At 41.7% G+C, this 27080-nt stretch overlaps 1 protein-coding gene across 1 annotated transcript in view; it reads left to right on the top strand.

The window, feature by feature from the left end:
* Window positions 1-27080, top strand: part of foxp1b (forkhead box P1b) — a 325147-nt gene that overhangs the window by 26647 nt on the left and 271420 nt on the right. Inside the window, exon 3 of the mRNA XM_072684908.1 lies at window positions 6474-6582. The gene's annotated coding sequence lies outside the window, so the exon portion shown is untranslated. The remainder of the gene's footprint in view (window positions 1-6473; window positions 6583-27080) is intronic.

Genomic DNA, 27080 nt, shown 5'->3' with positions numbered 1-27080 from the left:
CCACACGCTGACCTGTTAATGTCTGCGCTGACCCTGTAACCTTGTCGGCGGGTCTCGGGGAAGGCCTGTAAATCAGTCGGGTCTTCTCCAGTCTGTTTCTCCCCTCTGCCGGCGGGTCAAGAGAGAGGGAGCATGCCGTGGAAAGACCACTTGCTGATAATTGTCCTTTGCTGGAGAGGTCAGTTAGAGTTTTAAACATAGATGTGCCACAAAGGGTTCTTTTGAAGATCCAATTCTGGTTCCGTTTAGAACCATTTTTGTAACGGAGATGTGTGTGAAGAACCCCCCCCCCCTTTTTTTTTTTTTCCAAATTTGGTATTATCAATTAACCCATCCGATTGTAGCTCCCCCTAGAGCTAGCAATGCCCCCGACTCTAGGAGGGTAAGGACGAGCATTGGCGGGTAGCAGTCACACTAGGAGGAAAGCGGTGGTTGGTGTGGCGCAACAGATAACGCCACTACTTGCCACTGAGTTACCACACCATGTGGGAGACTGGGGTTCGATTCCCAGTCTGGGTGACTATGCTGCGCTACACCAATAAGAGTCCTTGGGCAAGACTCCTAACACTCCATTGGCCCACCTCTGTAATATGAGTAACCATGTAAGTCGCTCTGGATAAGAGCGTCAGCTAAATGCCATAAATGTAAATGTAAATGTAAATGTAAATGTAAAGCCACACCAACCAACATCACTTAAGAGTGAGGAGGGGAGGGAGCGCCATCTACCCATCCAAAGGGAGAATGCGGCCAGTTGTGCCCTCTCTCACTCCGGCTGCTGATGGCAAAGTGGCATGTCTCGGGATTGGTAACCTACAGCCCATAGGTATGTTACACCTCTGAGCCACTCGGAGCCCAATAACCTTTTAAATACTAAACATCAAGAAGTTGATGAAGTTCTTTATCAATCAATAGATTAATAAATTCTTCACACCTCATAGATCTTTTAAAAGTGATTCTTCATGAAACCCAGAAATGGTTCTTCTGTGGCATCTCTCAAAGAACCATTTGTAGCACCTTTATTGGGGGTAAATCCAGACCATCTCAATGGATCTTTTTGATGTGTCTCAATAGGTCAGAGCGGTTCTCTAATGTATCTTTTATTTATATTATTTATATTTAGGGCTGTTAATCTTGGTGTTTATGAGTTAATAGAAAACATATGTGATGAGTGAATACAAGCAAACATGACTTTTGAAATTATATTGGCGCTGTCAAATATCTTGTATCTTCATTTTTGTCATTTTCTACTTTTTGATATTAGTTTTTTAGTTGCACTATATGGACAAAAGTATTGGGACACCTAATCCTTCATTGTTTTTTTCTGAAGTCAAGGGTATTAAATAGAGTTTCTACTTCCCTACTGTCCAGGGAAGAAGGCTTTCTACTTGATTTTTGGAGGAGCATTGCTGTGAGGATTTGATTGCATTCAGCGTGAGAGTTTTCGTTAGGTCAGGATGTGGGATGACCACTGCCCCACCTAATCCCCAACTCCTTAACTCATCCTAAAACACTATAATTTAAAAAACACTACCTAGTCGTTTTTTTACTTTTTAACATTGTTTTCGTTGAAAGTGTAGAAGATTTTCTTTATTTTGGAGAAGTTTTCATGTGACAGTAACGATATGTATGCCATTGTGCCAACTTAAAGGGCCCATGTGCAACATTTTTCCACTTATGATCCACTTTTGCTGTGGTTTGTCTGGTTTTATGTAACAAAATATGTCACAGTTCATTGTTACATGACCTATTTCCATTTCTGTTTCACTGTAACACCTATTAAACTGGCTGTTACTGGTGCTGTACCTTTAAGGCGTATGTAAATGAGCTCTGTTTCAATTGTCTGCTCTGAATTGTGCATCATTCAGAAACCTGTTAGGGTTGAAGCACTGCTTATAACTTCAGTGTATATAGACAAAACCAAGACAGATGGTCTCTTTTCGGATCAAACTGAACCATGGTTGGGTTGGTTTGCAGTGTGAACACTTCAACTGATTCAGATTTCAGACCAATTACAGAAAGTCAAGGCAGGCTATCATCACATATTAAACAATAGAAGGAGAAAACGAAGCGGTAAAGGGGTATAAATGAGTGCCGGGGGCACATGAGGACGATTATATCTGTGCGTGCTGATTTAACTGTTGCAGGATGAGCTTGTTTGTTTGGCTAATTAGAACTCTTCTTACAGTCTGAGCTTGACGTTGGTGCTGCTGGTAGTAATGCTGTAATATCAGCAGTTTAGTGGAACCAAATCAGTTACAGGTATAGAAATACACAGCCCATGTAGATGATAATGGTGGATAGACGTATGTAGGTGTATCATGCAGAGTTCTTTAGTGTGCTCGCTAATCTGTAATGTGAAACCAAAACTAACCGAATGAAATGAACACAATGGAACAAAAACCTTAGTCTGGACAGGCGTGAAAACGCCCTAAATCATCTATTTAAATATTTAAAAAGGCTTTACAGGTAGACGCTCGTACTGACCACTGACTTTATATAACATTAGAATAAACCCAAATAAACATAAAGTCAGCGGTCAGTGAGAGTGTCTACCTGTAATTAACTCTATATAACATTAGAATACACTCTCACTGACCACTGACTTTATGTTTATTTGGGTTTATTCTAATGTTATATAGAGTTAATTACAGGTAGAAACTCTCACTGACCACTGACTATGTTTATTTAAGTTTATTCTAATGTTATATAGAGTTAATTACAGGTAGAAACTCTCACTGACCACTGACTTTATGTTTATTTGGGTTTATTCTAATGTTATATAGAGTTAATTACAGGTAGACACTCTAACCAGTCTGATTGGTAAAGCTTAACAATAGAAAATAAAAACACTCACTCACACACTCACTCTTTCACTCACTCACACATTCGCAGGCATCCGTGCAGAGGCGAATTTCTTGCGGGAGGCTTGACGCAGCAGTGAGGGGTAATTGTGGACCTGCTGCAGAGTTCTGGTAACGGGTGTTCTTTCTTTTTGAGAACTGTCAGGGATCTCCGTTTGTGTGAAGGGCTCAGATGAAGACCACATGTTGGAGGAGCTGAGGGCTGTCGCTGAGCTCTGAGCAGCTGGTATGCAAAAAGCCAACAAACACATGGCTGAGCGAGCTGGAGAGCGCCTCACTCTCACGGCTGATGGAGATGTTGTGAGAGTGTTTACGGCTCGCTGTGTGTTAAACGCTTTCAAACCACAGATCAGAGCAGCATCTGCCCGATCCTGCCTTCACTGTTATTCAGCTCTCATTCTTTCTATACCTTTCTGTTTTCAGTGCATCTCTCTCTCTCACCTTTCATCTTCATTTATCTTTTATCTCTGTCTTTTATTTTTGTTCTCATTTTCTTTTTTTTTCTTTTCCTTTATTTATTTATTTATTTTTCTTTGTTTCTTTTCTTTGTTTTTTTTTCTTAGTTTTTCTCTCTCTCTCTCTCACTGTCTCTCTCTCACCCCCCTCTCCAACCACTTTTCATTTTCATTTATCTTTTATCTCTGTTTTTTTTTTCCTTTTTTCTTTTTATTTTCTTTGTTTCTTTTCTTTGTTGTTCTTTCTCTCTCTCTCTCTCTCTCGCGCTCTCTCGCTCTTTCTCTATCTATTTTGCAGCTTAGTGTTATTATAATGTATTGGAAGGTGTTTGTGTGTGTGTGTGTGTGTGTGTGTGTGTGTGTGTGTGTGTGTGTGTTTGTCCTCTGTAGTAACGCCAGGAACTTGATCGGTTAATCAGGTGTCTCTTATCTGAAGCTGCTACGGCGCAGGGGGCAGGAATGTGTCCCGGACACACACACACACACACTCAGAGCCCCTCGCCAGTGGGGTCAGCGCCTGCCTAAATTCCACTCGGCTGAATTTTGTGAGGCGGGTCGGCGGCGCTGGAGTTTGTTGTGTCTGATCCTGACTCGGAGAAGCAGAGTTGGGTCCGGGTGGTAGAAGTGATCAGCGTCCAGAGTTATAATGCTTTATAGTGTAATAGATTAACCCTAGAATGATTGGCGTTTCATTGACCCACTGTTATTTATTCATTTATTCAAATCCACTGCAAAAATAAGAATAAATAATAAATAATAAATATATAAATAAAGTACCTCAACCATACCTGACTTTCCCTCTGGGATTAATAAAGTTATCTAAACAGCAAATTAACCTCAACCTTACTCATAGTTTTTGCTTTTTCTCGGTGTGTGTGTGTGTGTGTGTGTATTTTTATATATATATATATATATATAAAGATCAACTCAAGCTTCTAATAAGGCTAATTTAACCATTTTTAAACCTGAATAATTCTGTAGTTCAGGAGTAAACACACATAAACACTCAGAGTATTCAGAGTGGATTTGGTGGGAAATTGTGGGATGCTCCTGTTTTATTAACTATCCAAATCAGGGCTAGGCGGTATGACCAAAAATGAACTTTATAGTGTTTCTAAATATAGATAATATGTTGGCGGTTTACAGCTTACCATGGTATATTTTAATGAATTATTATATTGCTTTTTTTCTGCCGGTAAAATTGACTAAAAATGAACCAATGCATTGCCTTCATTTTAAGCCAAGCCTGTCTGTATAGGTTCAGAGTGGCTTACTTTACTATTAATACACACAGTTAACAACACAAGTGTATATTAGATCTTTGATGTTTAAAACAGATCAGAAATTGCTTCCCAGCCTGTATGATTGCAGCTGAGGTGTCCCACAGACTCTGCTGGTGGACGACCTCTCCCAAAGATCTTTTAGGACTTTTAGGGCCGTTTGCCTCTCCTCCGCAATCACGAGTTTCTAGCTGAAGCGAACGGGTTTACTTAAAATCCCGGGGATCGTTCTGGAGAATTTGTGTGCTAGCCTGCTGTCACTAGGGTAGGTAAGAAATGTGAACTGTAGGTTGAATTTTAGGCAGATTGTTTGGTCATTTTTATCAATAATTAATAAATAGTTCTGATCAGAGGAGGACAGGTCGGGTCCCCCTTGTGAGTCTTGGTTCCTCCCAAGGTTTCTTCCTCCAGCTCTGAGGGAGGTTCTCCTTGCCACTGTCGCCGTTGGGGCTCACTGGGGGTCTTTGATTCATCATGTCTTCTAATGTTATTTCTTTTTTTTTTTTTTTTTTACTAATTACTAATTATGTAATTATAATTATATTAAGCTGCTTTGTGACAACAACAGTTGTAAAAAGCTATACTGATAAATTTGACTTTGACTTGACATTACATGAACTGTCACACCACCCAGCACTAATCTAAACCCACTAGTGAACATGCACATGTGCTCTGAGTTTCGTACAGGATGATGATAATGGTAAAATAGTGGCAAATCTGGAATTATAGGTGTACCACTTTCCCTTATTACAGCCTTCGTGTACCTCTCTGCTCTGTGTGTGTTTTTAAAAATGTGTTTGAGCCCAAAACGTCTCTCAAAGCTGTGCTAAACCAGCGTCTCCGGCATCAGGCAGTGTGTTCATAGCCATTAGGTGTAATAATGTTCGGTGAGGGAGCTTTAAGACTCCCCACTGTAAACAATGCTGTCCATTCAGTTAGAGAGCATTTCACACCAAACCCTTTTAATTATGATATAAAAAAGCTCCTAATTAATACATGACTTTATTGTTATTGAATTAGACAACTATTAATAATGTGGCTGCTTTTATACTGCGATTAAAACCGCCAGTCCTCCCAGCACAGGCTGGAAGGTGCAGGCTGGTTCTGGGCTGGAGTGAGAATTTGAGAATTCGTGTTGGGAGTCGACGCCAAACAGTGAGACAACAGTGATGCTCTGCTGTGATCCTGGACCATCGAAGTGTCATCAGCGCACCCCTCATCAGCTTTAATGAATGGCAGTCTCTTTCTCCCATCTCCCTCTGCCTCCCTCTCTCTCCCTCGGCCTCTTAATGAGAGAGCGCTCGGCTAAACGCTGACCACTGCAGGAGTCATTTTACTATGCAGATCAGGCCGGGCTGTGATGGGCTGTGCAGATTTGTTAGCGCTATGTGTCACTTTCTCGCGCCGTCTGACAGCGTTCCGGAGAATTCTGACTGGCAGCGCGTGGACGCGGCGGTTACGGTTATGAGTCGGGCGGCGTTTATTGCAAGCGCTCTGCAGATTTTGGCTGATTATTAGATGAGTAAATATCACTGAAGTCAGAAGTGCTTACTGTTGTGTAGTAAAAGAGAGAGAGAGAAAAAAAATCAAATGTCGGCAAGTGTTAAGATGCATTTAGGTCGTTCTGAGAAGTCCTGGAATTAGTTTGTCACCGTTCAAATCAACGTCTGTGGTTGGATTTCATCACGTTTGTGTGTTTTTTCCTCTCGCTTTGAGTCAGCCGTGTTTATGTGGGTTGTGTAAATTTAAGGGACACCCCCCGCCTTTAGAAAATGGTATCAATTCCTGTTTGTAATTTGCTGATGTTCATCTGCATCTCTTTATCTCTCTCTCTCTCTCTCGCTCTCTCTGTCTCTGTGTCTCATCTGATATTTCAGATCAAGCTCAGATCTCAGAGCGCCGCTGTTCCCTCCCCCCTTCAGTCCAGTGCTGAGTCCTGATTGGAAGAATGGAATGTCCGTCACGCCACCAAAGCTACTGATTACGGTATGTTTCCGTTCTTCGCGTTTACATTTACGGCTCTTATCCAGGGTGACGTACGCGTGAATCATGATTGTAGAGTTAAGAGTCTTACCCAGGCGTGTATCCGTGGAGAGTGGTGTGCCTGCTCGGCTAGGGACTCGAACCCCAGTCTGCCGCAGGAAGGGCAGTGGTGGCACCCTACTATGCCACACCAGCTGCTTTACATAAGCCTAACATGTCTATTACTGATCTGATGCTACGTGTCCAAAAGTTTGCAGACACCCACCCAAGGATATTAATTCAAATCAAATCAAATTTTATTTGTCACATACATAGTCATACACAGTATAACTTGCAGTGAAATGCTTTTATGACAGTCTGCCCACATCAAAGCTATACAATAAAGATCTACATTTAAACTTAACTAAACCTTAACTTAATGAAGTAAAGTGCAAAAGAAAAATAAAATAAAAATAGAATAAGTTACATTTAAGTTAAATTGAAGTTAAAAAATAAAATATAAAAATATGAAAATATAGAAATATAGAAATATAAGCAAAAAAAAAAAAATTAATAATTAAAGGGAATTTGTCAGCCCTACTCATGCTGGATGCTGGATCTGATCGCATTCAGCCTCAGAGATCATGACACTCCAGCTCATCCCAAATGTATGGGATGAAGCCCCGCAGCTTAGTGCCAGGGGGGCTGTAGACCCCTCTAACCAATACTTGGCATTAGGCACCGTGATGTTAGGCTCTCAGAGTGTCCCGTTCTGCTGGCAGGATGTAATACAAGCGCAAATAAGTTGAATTCACTGCTGTCCCAATACTTTTGGATGTACAGTCTGTACGCAGGGGTGGAAAAGTACAGGGTAAGACACATGGGCCCACAGTATGGGCTTTCCCGCACAATCGTAGTCCGTTAAAAGTGAAAGTCAAAGCTGCCCTGCATTCAGGGGGTGTCTCGGGTGAAACGCACTCACTGTATGTGTATATATAAGAGTAAAAGTAAAAACAGATAAAGTGAACAACAGGATATGTGGTCTTTATTGGTGGTGTGGGATGTGACTAATGTGACAAATAGGTGACATACATACTTAAAACCAAAGACCGATGCTTGCATAAAGACATATTACCGTGGGCCGTTTGATCTAATAGTCTAATAACTGTAGACTGTAACTGTAACAAAAACACACATACTTTTTCTACACACGTACTGTTTATTTACTGATTTTAACACATTGAAAAAAAAGAAACAGGCTCATAAAGACACATTTCAGGTTTTGTATTTTCCTAATTCATTAAATTCAGTAAATAAACAGTAGTTATGTATTAAAATCTGCAGAAATGTGTCTCTGTAGAGAATGTGACTTATTTACACTTACAACATCAGCAGTACAGGTCATTTTAAAAGGGATATCAAAATGTTTTATGTATGGCTGCATGTGTTTGAGTGGTTGTTTTAATAGGAAATAAACGATACAGAACTTCTGGCAACACTGTAGAAAAAGGCAACAGTTGTGAGGCAACATGACCCCTATATAAGCATTTCATGGCAACTGATATAAATCTTTATGATCGCTAATTTAACATTGAAAGATTGATGTCATTTCACTATTAGTAAGTGTTACGGAAAGGGTTGCAATGGTATGAGATTTTCATGATATGATTATGTTTATTTGGGACAGTATGTTAAGAAAACATACATACATTTATTACAAATAATTGCTTTTAGAATAGTTCAGTTTAAGAAAAACTCGTGGTAGAAATATTACTTATAGTATTTGTGCATAAATATTGTCTGAATGTAATTATATATACACATTATACTGTGCGTGTGTGTGTAATTTATTTAATGTCAAACTTAACAAATACAGTTATTGTTTGTATTAATATAATAGTATTAAACATGCTGAATTTATTATATATATAAAATATAAATAAATAATATAATATAAATAAACAAATATAAATAAATAAATATATATATATATATAAAAATAAACTCTCTCTCACTGTTTCTCTCTCTATATATATATATATATATGTGTGTGTGTGTGTGTGTGTGTGCGTGCTATATTTCCACTGTAAATGCAATTTATTCAGTGTTAAATGAAGCGAATACAGTAAATGTTTGTATTAACAAATAGTGTATTTAATATTACAGTATACAACATGCAAAATTTATTTTTTTTGTAAGTAAATCAACTCATACAGTTTGACCAGTAGCACCCAAACCTTTGCATTTAACTGTGCACATTGTATTTATTTCTTTGTTTGTTTTGTTTTCATTAAAACTGTTTTTGGAGGTAGTGAAGTGGTGAGACAGGCCAACATTTGTACTGGAAATGAAAATAGCAAACCTAAAGACACAGAAAGGCTCATTGCACCAGGCTTCAGCTGTCATATTAATGTCATTTCACTTCAGAAAGTGTTGAAACAAATGACGATGGTTGGAAATGTCAGTTGGTGTGAGAGGCTTCTGTGGGTGTCGTGCGGTCGTATATACACTGCCCTTCAGTGAAGTGTTACCCAGAAATCTCCTGGACTTTGAGATTTGTAATGAGTTCTTTAAAATACCAAAATAAAAACATGTACAAAATAAAATAAATGTAATTGCGCAAAAGCTTCAGTTTAATAGATGAAATACTCCAAAATAATGACAAAAGTATAACTACTCTTACTCTTATTTATGTTTTTTCAACTCGAAACTAGTCGTGATGGTAATGACACCTGGTGATGCATCAATTCCTAAAACTGGAACTATGGCTGTAAGACAGAAAAATCCATTGAAATGACCTGACTTTTGGAATGATTTCTGCATTGCGCAGCAAATAATTAGCATTAGTATTGTCTTATTAATTGTCTTATTAATATTGTCTTAATAACGTTCTCTTAATAAAATTATACACACACCTTATGCAGCTTTACAGGAGAAGGAAAAAAGCTTGCGAACCTTCAATGGAAGTCACTTTAAAAAGATTTTATTCAGTAATTTTGAAGCATTTCTATTGGTCCATTCATCATACAATTTAAACATAGTTTAAATAAGAACTGCCAGATTCACAGTACGTAAAAACATCAAAATTAGGAAAAATGAGATTTTCTGTATTTTGTATCGTACCGTATCTGTGGGGCAAAATACCAACATTGAGAATCTGCCCATACAGATACCGACCTGCTTTCCCTCTATTAAACTAAGCTGTTAATAATGCATTTGTGTGGATGCATGTTCTGCACCACAGATATCTAGGAATTTGTGTCCAGCTGTTAGTGACTCTCTAGTATTAACAATATATACAGCTACTCTGCATATAATTTACATACACTACACAATACACAGAGAACAGTAGTAAACACAGTATACAGAGACTATACCAGGACATTTCTATACAGTGTGCTTTACAGTGTTATTGAACTGAACAGCCGTCTGCAGCACTGTACAGATTAAATATTGTGTAAACACAGCAGTGTAAACATGTGTGAGATGAGTAATGGTGCAGTAAAGCAGTAACTGTAGGATAAGAGTGATGATAAGAGTTTATCAGTAATATCTATGGTCTATAGCTGATGATGGTGATCAGCTGTTGAGGATGGTGATGGTCTGAGGATAAAAACTGTTCCTGTGTCTGACGGTTTTGCTCTACTAGAGAAATGCTCTATGAATCTTATTCCTTCCTTATATTCAGTGTTCAAGTAGAGGACGTTTCTGCCAGCTCACCCTTTTGGTGGTTCATGTTTTTAACTGTACAATGATGAAACACAAAGCCCACATACTGACTCCGTTATGAGCAAAACTGCTGCTGCTTTTGCTTTTTTTTTTTAAATTTAGGCCAATTTTGCTTAATTAAAAAAATCTTAATCTTAATTAATAAATATCTTAATCATAGTTTATTCTCTAAAAAATTACAATGTATTTATAGGGGACAGTCACACATGCCAGATGATGTTCTTTTCTACTTAAATATGTCTTAATTTGAGGGAAATAAAATGAAACTAAATAAAAATAAATAAATAAATAAATAAATAAATAAAAGATGTACAGAAATGATATATTTGTATGAATCTGAACATGTTTTTATTATAACATATTTAAAAAATAAGCCCTACTGTTTGTTATGATCTGTGAGTCATATCTGTAAGTTACACGGATCCTGGATTACCGGCATGTAGGCTTGAACCATGTAGGCCCGGGTTCTTGGGGTCACGCGTTTATGGGAGAGCTGGCTAATGGATCATATTGGATTATACTCCTCTATTTTTTATGTCAGATATCAGATCCAGTGACGTTAAATGTATTTATTTATTTTTAGAAGATAGAAGGTAAAGACGGCCCTCAGCTGATCAGATGAATCAGCCTGTATGTACAGTGCGTATGGACTGATTACTGCAGTGTCTTAATAGTCTTAGTAGTTTTCCTCTGTGAAGTATTTCCTTTTTTAAACTTCACTCAAACCCACACACCGTCCAAACATCCTGTTTACCCTCTCTGCGTGTCTTTCCGGACGTTTTGGACGACTTTCCTGCCTGTGGTTTGGTGGGCTTTTTGCTGTGAAGGCGTGCGCTGGCTTGCCTTAGTCACTACTGACCTGCAGTGCATGTCAGCAATACCCTATTTATATGCATCCGTCATTCACTGTTCATTGTGCCATCCTGCACTGTGTGTGTGTGTGTCTGTGTGTGTGTGTGTGTGTGTGTGTGTCTGTGTGTGTGTGATTTTGGCCCAGTGCCAGCCAGGCTGCCAGGCCTGCTGACCCATCCCAATACAGCAGTGGTGGCTCAGCGGTTAGAGCACCGGGATATCGATAACAGGGTTGTGGGTTCGATTCCCGGGCTCGGCAAGCTGCCACTGTTGGGCCCTTGAGCAAGGCCCTTTACCCTCTCTGCTCCCTGGGCGCTGGAGTTGGCTGCCCACCGCTCTGGGTGTGTGTGTGTACTCACTGCCCCTAACACGTATGTGTGTGTGAGTGTGTGTTCACTACCAGATGGGTTAAATGCGGAGGACACATTTCGCTGTACAGTCCACACTGTACAGTGACAAATACGTGCACCTTTAATACATGCGCACACACATATATATATATATATATATATATATATATATATATATATATATATATATATACATACATACATACACACACACACACACACACACTCCCCTCACCGACGCAGGAGCGAACGTGACACTTGCGCCGAGGTAATGGAATCCACGTGCAATTAAATCCCCGACTGTGAAGAAGACTCTATCTCCGCCTCCCTCTGCGCTCCTCCCGCCGCTCCTCTCCTCCGCCCGCAGTCAGCAGGAGGGACGGCCGCGGCGTTGGAGCGGTCGCAGCACGTCTCTCTGCTCGCGTCTCCTCGCATCTCCACGTCAGCTTTGTTTTTAGAGCCCCTCTCCCAACAGCGCTCTCTCCTGGCAATTAATTACGCTAAATGTCAATTAAAGCCACCCCCCCCTCCGCCCCCTCCACCCCTCCCCCCCTCACAACAATAATACAGTGGGGGAATTAAATTTCAATTAGAAGAATTACGTTAGAAGGGGGCCGACGTTAACGTCGCTTTAATGAATTGCGCTGAAGGTGACAGTTGTTATTTTGCGGGCGGCGCGGGCGGCCCGGGCGACCCCTGGCTCGTGGTGATGGAAATGCAAAGTGGAGGATGGGTGGATGGATGGAGGGGTGGAGGAGAGGAAGGAGGAGGAGGGGCTTTTCCCCTGCTGCAGCGCTGTGGCCAGTATACTTAACGCCTCATTTGTGGGCTTGTGGTGGGCAGTGGCTTGAGTCATTGATCTGTGCCAATGAGGAGAAGCCTCTCAGCCTTTCTCACTCTCTCTTTTTTTTTTTTTGCACTCTCTGAGTCCCCCTGTGTTCTCTCTCTCTCTCTCTCTATATATATATATATATATATCTTTCACTCTTTCCTGTATCTCTCTCGCCCTCTCTCTTTTTTTCTTTGTCCACTTTCAGTTCATCTCCTTTTTTATCTCACTCTCTCTCCCCTTTTGTATCACTTGTGCTCTCTTTCTCGCTCTCTCTCTTTCCCTCTCTCTCTCTCCCTTTTGTGTATGTCTCTCTCTCTCCCTCTTTCCCTCTCTCTCCCTTTTGTGTATGTCTCTCTCTCTCTCTCTCCCTCTCTCTCTCCCTTTTGTGTATGTCTCTCTCTCTCCCTCTTTCCATCTCTCTCTCCCTTTTGTGTATGTCTCTCTCTCTCCCTCTTTCCATCTCTCTCTCTCCCTTTTGTGTATGTCTCTCTCTCTCCCTCTTTCCATCTCTCTCTCTCCCTTTTGTGTGTCTCTCTCCCTCCCTCTCTCTCTTTTGTGTATGTCTCTTTCTCTCTCTCCCTCTCTCTCTCCCTTTTGTGTGTCTCTCTCCCTCCCTCTCTCTCTTTTTTGTATCTCTCTCTCTCTCTCTCTCCCTTTTGTGTCTCTCTCCCTCCCTCTTTCTCTTTTTTGTATCTCTCTCTCTCTCTCTGTCTCTTTCTCTCTCTCTTTTGTATCTCTCTCTCTCTCTCCCTCTCTCTCTCTCCCTTTTTTGTATCTCTCCCTCTCTCTCTTTTTTGTATGTCTCTCTCTCTCTCTCTGTCTCTTTCTCTCTCTCTTTTGTGTATGTCTCTCTCTCTCTCTCTGTCTCTCTTTTTTGTATGTCTCTCTCTCTCTCTGTCTCTCTTTTTTGTATGTCTCTTTCTCTCTCCCTCTCTCTCTCTCTCCCTTTTGTGTATGTCTCTCTCTCTCTCTCTCTCTCTCTCTCTCTATTTGTGTCTCTTGCTCTTTCTCTCCTTTGTATGCCTCTCTCTCTCTTTTGTATGTCTCTCTCTCTCCCTCCCTCTCTCTCTGCTGATGGTGGTGTGTTTGGCCGGCGGTGATGCTCGAGGCTCCTCTTCCTCACTCCTTCGCATCTTGGCTGATCTGAGGTCTGTGCAGACGGAGTCAGTAAAGCAGGAGAGCACCGCTGAAGGTAAAGAAGCCACTTCCCGGACGTCTCTGTGACCCGGAGCTGAGCTGAGGTTTATAAAGCTCAATATCAGGACCTTTCTGAATGTTTGGGAAGAGAAATCGACGGTTGGGTGAAACTGAAGCTGACGCTGAAGACCGTCCTCACACATCGTCTTCTGTTTGATGTCTTTGTGTTTTAGCTTCTCTTAAAATGACATCAGAGGGGAATTCACCACCCTGTGGTAAACATTCAGCAGCAAGGACGCAGAGCTTCAGCGCACCTGTGCAGACCATCCATCAGCCAGCCCTTCTCCAAACAGGACACAGGGCTCAGGGGGATGGTGGTACCCCCTCAGCTTCAGGAGCAGGGGTCGGACGTCGGCCTACACATCCTCCAGATAGAACCACTAAACAAGCTGACCAAAAAATAATGTACACCAAATTAGCCATAACATTAAAACCACTAACAGGTGAGGTGAATAACACTGATGATCTGGATCCAGTGGCTCCTATCAAGGGGTTGATCTACATACTTAGTCAGCAAGGGAACAAGGGGGCGTGTTTCAGAGGGAGCCTGACATCAACGCATTCCCTCTATCTATCATTTTGCCTCTCTGCCCACTTTTTTCGGCCTAACTTTTTTTCAGCCAAATGTTTGGGTCAGCATCATGAAGTTCGATGATCCAGCGACTACGTGGTGTATTTACTCCATGCTCCTTCACTTAGCTCGGAGGGATGTGCGCTCGGGTCCGCTTTGTCTTGCCGGCGTTTCATTACATAACTTGTGAGTGTAAGTGAGAGAGAGAGAGTGTGTGTGTGTGTTCGTGCAGGGAGACATGAGTAATACCTCCCAAAATAGAGAGGTCACCATGGCCGTTCTCTAGCCGAGCTGAAGGTTAATTTGCAGCGAAAATAAAATAGACCTCTCTATTTCCTCGTCACCCTCTGAGGACAATAAACCTCACACTGCCTCAGCAGCTTCTCGCTCCCGGCGCTGGAGTAGCCTTTAGACCTGTCCACACGCACCAACGTTTCCATCTCTTCCCACCCTCTTCCATCTAATTATTTTTTTGTTCTCGAGTAATGGAAATCTTCCAGGCCTAGGGAGACGCGCTGGACCTCGCTGCTCGGGCCTCGTCTCACTCCAAATTAGATGGCTTTGACAGATAGACAAAGCAAATTGCGCTAATTGTATAATTGTCTCATCCTCGTTCACTTCAGCAGAAAAGTGGAGCGATTTGGGAGCAGATTGGAGCAAGTTATGGCCTTTAGTTGCTTATTTGTGGCTGTGAACCGGAGGGAGGCGCTCAATTAACGACGTCCAGCTAGCCTGGGGCCGGCATACACCCTCGCAAAGCACCCACAGGCGTGCAGATGCAAGGAGTGTGAGACATTGCCCTTTTCTTTGCGTCCACCTCACGGGCTGTTGTTGGCAAAGTCGGATACACACTTAACTCCGCGGGCCCGGGGCCTTTTGACTGGGCGACCGGAAACTTAACACTCACTTAGCCTCGGTTTAGCACACGGCCCACTTCACCACTCCACGGCCCATTAGATCACTAGCCTGACCGAGCTGCCTCGGTTTCGGGGGCCTGAGCTGTAACGTACTCCACTCAATGGGTGGACCATCCGTCCATGGTTTTAATGCCTGCATGACATGGGAGTGGATGATGTGTCCAAATGTTTGTGGATGCCCTTCTGCATTCAACAACAAGGGTGTTAATGAGGTCAGGATGTCCGATAAACCTCATCCCATTCAAAAGTATTGGCTGGAGCACCAGCATCCATCATTCCAGAGAACACCGTTCCTCCACTGCTCTACAGCTCCTCAATGCTGGGGGGCTTCATACCCCTCTAGCCCACGCCTGGCCTGGCATTAGGCAGCATGGTGCCAATAGGTTCATGTACGTCTGCTCCAGAGAGTCCTATTCCTATTCTGTATTACTTTAGGTAGCACCCATTGCACTTTGCCAATAGAATAGGACTCTCTGGAGCAGATATACATGAACCTATTGGCACCATACTGCCTAATGCCAGGCCAACGGGGGCTAGAATGTTACTTTAAGTACTCATTACTACTACGTTCCACAAATTCCTCCTCTGGAAGAATTAGCGCAATCTCTGAAAGAACGTATTTACAAATACCTTTCCTGAGGAATTCAGGGACGTGTTCTGGAGAAATGTGTTTCACATAAATATTTACTGATGGAATTTGGAAGCTGCCCAGCGTCGTCTGTTATGAGCGAGTTTCCAGTCAAAGCTTTCGCTGTTCTTTTCTAAGTACGGGAAGACGTGTTGACGCTATTGTCTGGGGTAATCAATGGTACAGTACAGATGCAGCAGATAGTCCAGAGAGGCTCGGATGAGGAACACTGGAGTGCTGTAAATGGTCAGCTGGTCAGACCGGTGCATTTTGAATCTCTCGTTTCTTGTAATCACAGATTTGTGCTCAGTAAGGGGCATAAATTCAGCGCAGGTTTTTTATCTTTTAAAAGCAGAAAATGACTTTTAAGGAGTGTGTGTGTGTGTGTGTGTGTGTGTGTGTGTGTGTGTGTGGAGAGCAGAACCCTGATGGGCAACAGTCAGCAGATGTGTCTAATGATACTACTGACCGAGTGCTTGAGAATCAAAAGGACGAGCTCTCTCTCTCTCTCTCTCTCTCTCTCTCTCTCTCTCTCTCTCAGACAGAAGCTAGGCCCGGACAGGCAGAGTTCAGAAGTGTGCTGTCTGGAGCTGGCGAGCTCGTTATCTTCTAATCAGTCGGAGACTTTCATTTGACCTCTCATTACAGAGCACGGAGCTCGGGTCCCTCTGTCTCCGTCGCTCTTTAAAAGGAGACGTCAGCCGAAAGCAATAGCATGACTCATAATGAACGGACACTAGTAGAGGCCGCTTAGTGCTGCGGTCAGTGTTACCTAGTCAGGGTTTAGCGTTAGACATCGTACCGGAAGGTCCATTTTTGTCGATTTTCACTTTTTCTGACCTCACCCTGGCAGTTGTTCTTTACATTGGGTCAGAATTGAGCAGAGCTGTTGCTTCAAGCAGCCCACCCAGACCATGCACTTCCCTCAGGGCAGCAGATCGCTGCTGCCGTTTCTAATACATAAATAAATAAATAAATGAAAATATATGGAACAATATTTTTAAAAAAGTATATTGCTGCTGACCAATGAATCATGACCATGTATCTCCATTTTTGTTGTTTTGTTTTCTCAATGGTTTGAACCCTGTGGCTGCTTCTGTACACTGTGTAAATAATTCTGGACCAGTAGTCCTCAAACCCAGACTGAAGACCCTCCTCTTCTGAGAGGACTTGGGTGAATAGTAGAGTATTATGGTCTCCATATTGACTTGTGTTTAGTAGAGTCTAAGATTAGAGGATCTTTGAATTTTTAGTCTATTTAAACTAGCTGAGGTTTTTCTTGAGTAAATAGTAAAGCACTTTTGTAAGTCGCTCTGGAGAAATGCAATAGAAATTGCTTTAAAAAAAAACAAACAAACTCTTATTTACATTGACTTCCATTTAAAGTTAAGAGCATTTTTGCTTTCTCCTGTAAAGTCACCATTTTGGAGATGCATGTTTTTCATTGGACTACGATGATATGTATTAAATATATAAAATATATTCGATTTCAGCATTTAATTTCTGAATGTTTTTGGAATTCTATGTTGGGTCATATGAGTATAATGTAATGTTGTTTAAAAAACCACCTTCAGTTGTAGGCCACACCCACTTAGTTTCTGAGAAATCAACACAAATAGTAGCACTATGTTACATATTTAAGGTGAAGGTGCACGTATTTGTCACTGTACAGTGAAATGTGTCCTCCGCATTTAACCCATCTGTGGTAGTGAACACACACACACACACTAGTGAACTAGGGGCAGTGAGTACACACACAGCCAGAGCGGTGGGCAGCCAACCAGAATCGAACCCACAACCCCATTATCGATAGCCCAGCGCTCTAACCGCTGAGCTACCACTGCCCCTGCAGTTTAATATATAATAACATAAATACATAAACAGTGTATAACAAAAAAAGTACATGCATGTTTTTTCTCTAATTTATGAATAAATAAGTAGATTCATGAATCATACAAAAATCATATTTTCTACCTTTTCTTGTTAAATCATAAAGGTATTTAATGAAATGCTGCTTAAAAATAAATAAATACAGGATATCAACCTCAGGTTTAGGCCACGCCCACTTACTGTTCAAATCCAAATACAGATAGAGAGAGGAAAGCAGATACAGAGAGTACCACTATGTTACTATTGCTATTTCTACTATATCATGTAAGTAAATGGATAAGGATATATAATACGAAATACATGCAAAAACCTTGTATCTCCAACATGTGTTTTGTGACCGTTGTTGTTTGTGTAAAATTGTTTAAAATGCCCCGTCACCTCCCAGTGGAGCCATACAGCCTGCATACTGCTCCATACAGCCCTCCCAGACCAAATGCTTCCCTCAGGGCAGCAGATCTCTACTGGGGTCTAATGATAAATACTTTAAATTAATTTATTAAATACATTTAACTGCAGATCAACATAAATCCAGTAAAAAGGAGAAACCAGAGCTTCTCATTCTGAAGAAAGAAAGTAGTGAGATCTTGTCGGTGAGCTAGTCTGAAGAACAGAGCTCGGTTCCTCCAGGTTTCTCCTGGACGCCCCCCAGTCCAGCCAGCACAGCGTGGAGGATGTGTTCAACTCCATCAGCAGCAGCAGCAGCAGCAGCAGCTCACCTGATTCACCATCATTAAGCCCTGATTTACCACCAAACCAGGTGTTGATCTGAGGAGAACTCTAAATAACACTAGACTCCATGAGAGAGGAGAACTTTGGAGATGTTCTAGTGATGAACACAGTGATGGAGAACCACCAACCACAGCTTTCTGTAGGAATGATATTATTAGCGTTTATTCTGATATTAGTATATAAACACTTGCTGCTCAGATAAGCAGCTTTTTCAAGCTAATTTTCACAGGGGCCTAAAAAAATGTGCATGCTTTAATAAAAAATAAACAACAAAAAAAGTTTCATGATGAATGGACCAATAGAAACGCTCCTAAATGACTTGAAATGCAATCTTTTTTTTTTACATTGACCTCCATTGAAAGTGCAGAAGGTTTTTTTCCCTCCTCCTGTAAAGTTGCTGGTTCGGAGATACCAGGTTTTTGTCAGCTATGCTTGGTTTTGTGTTAATAAGTGAAGTGTCCCTTTAAGCTCATAAAAGCTCAGACCCCTCACTGTGGCTTCCTGCTTCAGTGGGCTGCAGGCTGGCCGGCGCTGGGCCGATGTAGTAAAGACGGGTGTCAGGAAAGGAGCAGGGGTCCGGGATGAAGTCCTGGGCAGCTGGCCGAGCTTGTGCTCGTGTGTGTGTGTGTGTGTGTGTGTGTTTGAAGGAAACAGTGGAGAAACTTGCAGCAAGCAGCACATTAATGCTCGTATCTCCCATCTCTCCCCTATCTTCTCTCTCTCTGCTCTTTCCTGTTTGGACTCGAAGGTGATTGGGGGGCCCTGGCAGTGACAGTTGACGGAAGTGGAGAGAAAGAGAGAGAGAGAGAGAGTTTGTGTGTGAGTGAGAGAGTGAGAGTGAGAGAGAGAGAGAGAGAGAGAGAGAGTTTGTGTGTGAGAGAGAGAGAGAGAGAGAGAGAGAGAGCAGTATTTATTTACAGTGAGACGCTTGTGTTGCTTGTTAAGGATGCGGTTTCACACAGGATGCCCACCCCCCCCAACACACACACACACACACACACACACACACACACACAGATGCCCCCTCCTCTCCTGTTCTGCGTGCAGGTTAGGTGGGAGGAGTTCGGGGTGCTGGCCTGTATTGTGGAGAGCGTCTGGGCCTGGGCTGGACCCGCTAACCCTCACTCAACAGCACTTCCTGTCTGAACAACAGTTGGGTTAGGACAGGTCACTGGGAATGGGAGTGGAGGGAAGAGGGCAGAGGGACAGGAGAGAGTGTGTGTGTGTGAGTGTGTGAGAGTGTGTATTGTGAAATCATGTTGATTGTTTTTTTTTTTTTTTTATAATTTCTGTATAATTCAGGGGTTAAGAGGTCATTCAGGGTGGGGTTGGAGTGAAATGGTTCAGTATAGAGAATTTTGCTGTACAGTGGTGATCAATGGACCCAGGCTAAGTCGCCATGACTACGGCACAGATATAGCCATTTTATTTCCTATCCAGACCCACCAGTGAAGCTACGTGTGTCTTTGGATTTATTGTGGTCAGTGTGGATGGTCAAATAGTGGCAAATTGGGCCTTGCAACGTCATTCAAGTACCATTATACCCAATATATACATATACAGTTAAGTAACATTTCTGTGTACACACACACACACATACACACATGGACACATATATATATATATGGTGCAGTGGTGGCTCAGCGGTTAGAGCGCCGGGATATCGATAACAGGGTTGTGGGTTCGATTCCCGGGCTCAGCAACCTTGAGCAAGGCCCTTTACCCTCTCTGCTCCCCGGGCGCTGGAGTTGGCTGCCCACCGCTCTGGGTGTGTGTGTGTGTACTCACACGTGTGTGTGTGTGAGTGTGTGTTCACTACCAGATGGGTTAAATGCGGAGGACACATTTCGCTGTACAGTGTACACTGACAAATACGTGCACCTTTACCTTTTTATATATATATATATATATATATATATATATATATATAATAAGCATTTTATAATTTTACGATTCTTTAGCAAAAAGCAATGGTTTTCAATATAATATAAGGAAAAATGTAGATTATTTTTTCCTAAATAAAAAGGGTTTTATGTAGCATAAAAAAGCATAAAAAATGATTCCTCCTGTTATGTTTAAATGTATTAATTAAAATAACAGTTTATAATTATAGTTTACAGTAAAGTTGGTTAAACGTTTGCCTATGATCAGATTAACCACTTATTTACTGATATTGTAAAATTCCTCAGTAAAATCACTTCCAGTTTCATATAAGTATATCGATCTACTCTTTAAACAACCTTCAGAACTGGATCGGGTTTGGGTCCAATATCTAATTTAACACATAAATCAGCTCCACTCCCAATCATTTCAGAGTATGTGGCATTTGTAATGTCCTGTCACTAATATCCTAATGCTTAACGCATTTATTGTGAATATCGTAGCTGTTCAATGAAAAATGCTGACTTTAGAAGATTGGGCAAAAATGACCTTTTATTTTTTTTAAACATTCAAGTTTATTCCAGGTAATTTGGAGCATTTCTATTGGTCCGTTCATTCAGAATTATTTACACAATGTACCAGTGATGGACAGTGATGGACAAAACACGGAGATGTTTTAGTTGGACGGCAGTCGTCTGTGTTATATTGATTAGAAATCGGAGAGCGTGCGACAGAGAGCACTTTAGCTTAGCCAAACACAGACTAGCTAAGCTGGACTGTCTTAGTTTAGTTAGCCTTACTTTATTTGTTTTAGTATCTATCTTAATGCTGGTGGCCCTCCACCTCGCCTGCTCCTACCTCTCCACACAGTTGCCACATCAAGTCAGAGGATGAGAATCTCCTAGACTCTATGCTAGCAACAGCGCAGGCTCTATCTTCAGTAGTCGGGGAGGATGTGGCCTCATCGCACCTGGAAGACCATTGTTGGGGGTGAGCTACTCCACTCCTTAATGGACAGAGCCGTGGAGCGTGGCTAGCGGCTCTGCACGCCACCCTCAGCCTCGAAAAATCCCTCTGATATCTTTTTAAAGTCAGTGTCTTATTAAATTAAATGTAATAAATTATTTTAATATGGTGCCCAAATAATGGCTGTATTTTGAGTTAAAGATCGGTAAGCAGATCGCACTCAAACATCAGCTATCACTGCACTTTCACTCTCCAGAATTTGGCATTTTTAAGTCCTGATCCAGTTACGACGTTATGTTGATGAAAAGCCCATTGTGTTCAGGTCAGAAGCTCATTTCCCTGAACATGACCTGACAAAATAAGACACTACAGTGAAGTGTGACTGGATAGAAGCTACTTCTTAGTTCCTGTCAAATACTGGCCCGTATTTTTGGCTCATGGATTGGATAAATGGCTGTGCCCCGGAGTTCGGGACGCCAGCCTGCAGCCTGCCGTTTCCACCGAAGGAACTAATCTGAGCTCCAGTGACCGAGTCCACGCTCATCCAGTGACTTTAAAATCTGCCGTCCAAGTATATAAGGTTAATGGCCCTAATGAGGCTGAAAAACGCAGCGAGACAGCGTCTCTGCTTTTTATTCATGGATCACTCGTCTAAATAGAGGCAATCGTTTAGCTTCGGCCTAATAAAGAGTGTTGGGCAGTTCTGTAGATAATCGTTCTAACGTGTTCTGATACTGTTAGAACATTTAGGTTGATTTGAGAGTCCAGCTCGTATGTAATTAAGGATTAGACCTTTTTAAGCTATTTTTCATTTGACGTAATGTTATCTAGCTCAGTATGCAGATGAGCCCTCTAATACACTACAGTGCTTCACTTGGTTTTATAAGCACCTTGAGCATCTTGTGCCTCCAGATGCACTATATGGACAAAAGCATTCAGTGAAAAGAGTTGGTGTTAGTGAGGTCAGGATGTTTGATGATCTCCACCACACCTCATCATCCCCAACTCCACAACTCATCCCAAAAGTACTGGATGGAGCTCCACTACCATCATTCCGGAGAACACAGTTCTTCCACTGCTCCACAGCTCCTCAATGCTGCTGGGGGGCTTTATACCCCTCTATAGTCCAAGCCTGGCATTAGGCAGCATGGTGCCAATAGGTTTGTGTTTACTATCTGCCCCAGGGAGTCCTATTCTATTGGCAGTACTTCTCTACAGGGACTAGACGAGCTGTGTACTCTCTGTCAGTAATGGGTGCAACCTAAAGTAGCTCAATGCACTCATTAAAAGGGGTGTCCACAAACATTTGGCCATGTTGTCTGATAATGACCTCATTTTCCTCTCCTTGCCTTCGTGTGTTCAGACTCACACAGACTCAGTTCAGTCTGTGTCTTTGTCATAGTTTTGAATAGGGGCTGACTCACATTGGGTTCCCAGTAAAACCACGGGTTGTCAGAGTCAGCCGATATTATCAGCCTGTCAATATATTGGTTGGACTCTCGTTACAAGGCATTACCCTGTGTATCTGCATCAGCATAACCATAATACGAGTATTTGATCCATATCACACCAATACCATAATGAAGTAGAGGCTTTATGGGTCTGGAGAATTACTTGAATTAACTCTATTTAGTCATTTTATTTTATATATAAAAAATAATTGGAAATGTTAAACACAAAACTATAGTTTTTATATTTTGCATTTCCACTCTGGGCGGCTAGGTGGCGCTCTCTCCTGGCTTCACTCTCATGGAGATGCGGCCCTTTCCTCCGAGCACGTTGGCTACCTAGTGATGCTGCCTCGGCAGCAGTTCAAAAAGAGGCCAGATGTATCTGAGGAGGCACCAGCCTGTCCTCACCCTCCTACACTAGATGTTGGAACATTTGCTGTGAGGATATGTTTGCATTCAGCCACAAGAGTACTAGTGGAGTCAAGCACAAAGGTGTCAGGTGTCCGAGCAGGCCAGTCAGGTTCTTCCATAACAGACTCGCCTCACTTTTGAGGGCCGAGGTATTTTCAAGGCCTTCCTGAGGATGTCATCGTTCTCTAGAATGGTACCGTATGCAGCACACACAGTAGTAGAACCTCCATAAATGGACCCAGACCATCAGATCCCCCTCAATCAAAGCTTTGCACTGAGTCATCGGGCAGGCGGAGGGCTGTGGCATCACCAGGGCTCAGTGACGGCCAACGCTTAGGCGCCGTGTCACTCGGGAGCCCAATTACCTGGGTAATTAAAACGCGTGGATGGTCTCTGGAGGCACGTCTTAGTGAGAACGTCTCCCAGATTGTAGCAGTGGAAGGCCCTCGTGCCCCAGAGACTGGTGGAGTTTATCAGTGAGATGTCAGGGATGGAAGACGAGCGCTGGCTCTTTAAAGCTCTCTCTGAGAGGCTGCTGGTGTGTGCTTGGCTGGAGGGAACAAGTTTAGTGAAGGTGGTGAAGGTGGATCTGAACTGACAAACATGAGCAAAGGAAGGAAATGCAAACAAACAAGCTACATGTCGCCCCGGGTGGATTCATACACACACACACACACACACACACACACACACACATATTTTTGCTTTTTGCAAGGGAAGCGCCTAGTGATGTGCTAACCATGAACTCAACCTAGCTTGTGTGTATTTCATTCACGCTGTGATGACAATAGTATTTGGACACCTGACCATCATATCTACCATATACTATCATATACACCACATATATGTGCAATGAAGGGTTTTAATGAGGGGTGGGCAACAGCGGCCAGAGTCCAGCACAGACCTCCTAAACCTGACTATTAACAGTAGAGTTGAACTGGGCAGGAATCCAGCCCTCCAGGACCAAAATTGCCCACCTCTTCGTAGATGGACTTCATAGATGATAATGTGGGATCTTATGAAGTCTCCATAAGGACAGTCAGCTCTGCCAGTGTGTGTTTGTGGAGATTGCATGGCTGTATACTGGGATTTGATGCATGTTGGCGATGGCTGTGGCTGAAATAGCTCAACCCACTGAGTAAAAAGGGGCGGGAGAGACATAGTGTCCACATACTTTCGGCCATAGCGTAGTGTATATGTTAAAAAACGGTTGAAGCTCTGACTGCGATGCTCTAGTGGGCTGTGTGAGTAGTGTGTCCTGCCCAGTAAAGCAGCTACATGCATACAAACGCATTGTAAGCGGCCGTACACGGATCTCCAAGCCTCCAACAATGCAGTCCTAAACCATGTCAGCCGTGGTTTTGATAAAGCGGCGTTCGTCTGAGAGCCAACTTTATTTTCCCCCTCTGCTTTAAAAATAATGTGAAGGAGGCCGGGGTAAAAGAGACAGATAATATATGTGCTAGATTGATCAGTGGCTCGAGACCCCATTATCTCTCTCCATGTTAATTACAATGTGCTCAGCTTGCATGTCAAAAGGCGGATAATTGAGGAAGGTAAAAAGACATGCCTCCCTTTATTTATGCTTGCGCTTTCAGCTGGCGGCAGCTCTTCTCCCCGTCTCGCCCGCGCCCGCCGACGCTCTGTCTCTCGCTTTTCCCTTTTTAGCAGCCGTTTATTTATCGTTCTGTAATTTTACACTGTCACGGGTGATCATCTTTTGCGGAGATATTATTCACAATCATCACCTTCGCGCTCTTCCATTTGGACCCCGCCAGCTCTCAGGTTACCGCCGAGCGGCAGGCAGGATGGAGCGGCATCGGGCCCTGGGCAAATTCGGAAGGGTTTTCCGGCCGTTCCCCCGGGGCTAGCAGAGAGGGCTAATTCTGGTTGCCTGGATCGATATGCGGGCAGGCCGGTGATACCGCTGTCTGCAGACACACTGGTGATCTGAAAGTGCCCTGTAGTCTCTCAGATTTAGTGCAGATCCTGTGTTAGAACTCAGGGCCTGTTAACCCCTTCAGCTGAGGAGGTTCTTTGAATGAGGGTTCTTTGTGCAGTGGCATAGAAGAACCACTTCTGCTCCCTAAAAAACTTTCAGTAGGTTTATGTGAACTGTTTCTGATGTGTGAGTGTGTAGAACCGTTTTTATGTTTGAATGGAGAGGTTCTGTGAAATGTAAAGGTTCTAGGATGAACTGTTGGTACAATGGTATTGGTTCTTTTAAAAAAAAAAAAAGCAAATGTGGTTCTTCATTTAGAGCATGTTTAATCTTTCAGTAGATGTTCTGTATGGTTTTTACATTTAAATGTAAGGGCTCTACATAATGTAAAGGTTCTAGGATGAACCCTTACAATGGTGTAGAACTTGAACATGATGGATAGTTTTTTTTTATCTTTTATTTAGACTTGGTTCTTTAAGAAACCTTGGTGCTTCAATAGCATTCCAAAAAAGAACCTTTTAAAGCATGTTTAATGTGAAGAACCTTTTTTTATTTGAATAGAAGGGTTCTACATGATGTAAAGGTTCTAGGATGAACCCTTACAATGGTGTAGAACTTGAACATGATGGATAGTTTTTTTATCACTTATTAAGACTTGGTTCTTTAAGAAACCTTGGTTCTTCGAGAGAGAACCTTTTAAAGCATGTTTAATCTTTCAGTAGATGGTTCTGTAGAGAGTCCCTGTTTATAAGAGATGTGGGAGTGTGAAGAAGTGTGAATCTTGCATTTGAATGGAGAGGTTCTGCATAATATAAAGGTTCTAGGAACTATTAGGAACTGTTGGTACAATGGTATGGGTTCTTTTAAAAAGCAAATGTGGTTCTTCTTTTAGAGCATGTTTAACCTTTCAGTAGATATTCTGTAGAGAGCCCCACATCTGAATGTAAAGGTTCTTTAAGACTTGGTTCTATAAGAAACCAAAAGTAGGTGGTCTTAATGTAAAGGTTCTAGGATGCCTATAATGATGTAGAACTGTATCATGACGTAGTTTTTAAATCACTGTACTGCTTATACACGGTTCTTCCATAGCTTTCCAAAAAATAACCTTTTAGAACATGTTTAACATTTTGGTTCTTTAGAAACACATTTTTTATAAAGAGATGTTTGAGTGCGAAGAATGTTTTTACATTTTAATGTAAAGGTTCTATACAATGTAACCGTTAAAATTATCTAGAACTTTTAACACCTTGAAAGATTTTTTAAACATTTGCAAAAGGTCTTTATACTCACATATCTCTTTATTAGACTTGTTTTATAAGAAACCAAAATGGGTTCTTCTATATCGTTCCTCACAGAACCCTTATAGCAGTTTTTGGAGAAGAACCATGTTTGGCTCTGAAAAAACATTTCAAAAGTTATTTTGTGAACCTTTTGTAAAGAAGATTAAGTATGAAGAACCTTTTAATGCAAAGGTTCCATGTCATGTAAAGGTTAGGGAATAGAACTTGTATACGTGGTGTGTAGTTTTTAAGACTTGGTTCTTTAAGAAACCAAAAGTGATTCTTCTGCATTCCAAGAGAAACCTTTTATAGTATGTTTATTCCTCCTGTAGATGGTTCTTTAGAGAAATTTCATTTTAATGTAAAGGTTATAATGTGTGTCTTAACATTTTATAGAAACTTGTAAAAAACGCATTTATTTATTTATTTATTTATGAACCAGTACAAGGGTGGTTCTTCTATAGCATTGTGCAAAGAACCCTAATAGCAGTTTTTGGAGTGTTACTACAGTAATTGTCTGTTCTTTGCACTGTGACTTTTGGTTAGTAGACGGTTCGTAGATGGAGAAGTGTTTTTTTATCAGTAAGTTGTGTGAATATAAAAAAACATTTTATATATATATATATATACATAATGGCATTCTTCAAATAATGCTAATATCAGTTTTAAAAGTGTGTTGCTCAGTTTTTACAATTTTTTTACAAGATTTTCTATACACAAAAATCTATAAACTACTATAAAATTAAGCTCTAAAATAGTCATAAGAGTGAGGGATTAAATTTGGGACCATGTACAGTTAGACTTTTTTTTTTACATTACAAATACAATTATATTACACATACAGTGGCTGTATAATTTAAGGCTAGTAATTAGAATTGTAATTATAATATAATTCT

This window comes from Salminus brasiliensis, chromosome 7 (genome assembly GCF_030463535.1).
Source record: "Salminus brasiliensis chromosome 7, fSalBra1.hap2, whole genome shotgun sequence".
In the NCBI taxonomy this organism is placed as follows: Eukaryota; Metazoa; Chordata; class Actinopteri; order Characiformes; family Bryconidae; genus Salminus; species Salminus brasiliensis.
This window is presented reverse-complemented; position numbering and strand designations above follow the sequence as displayed.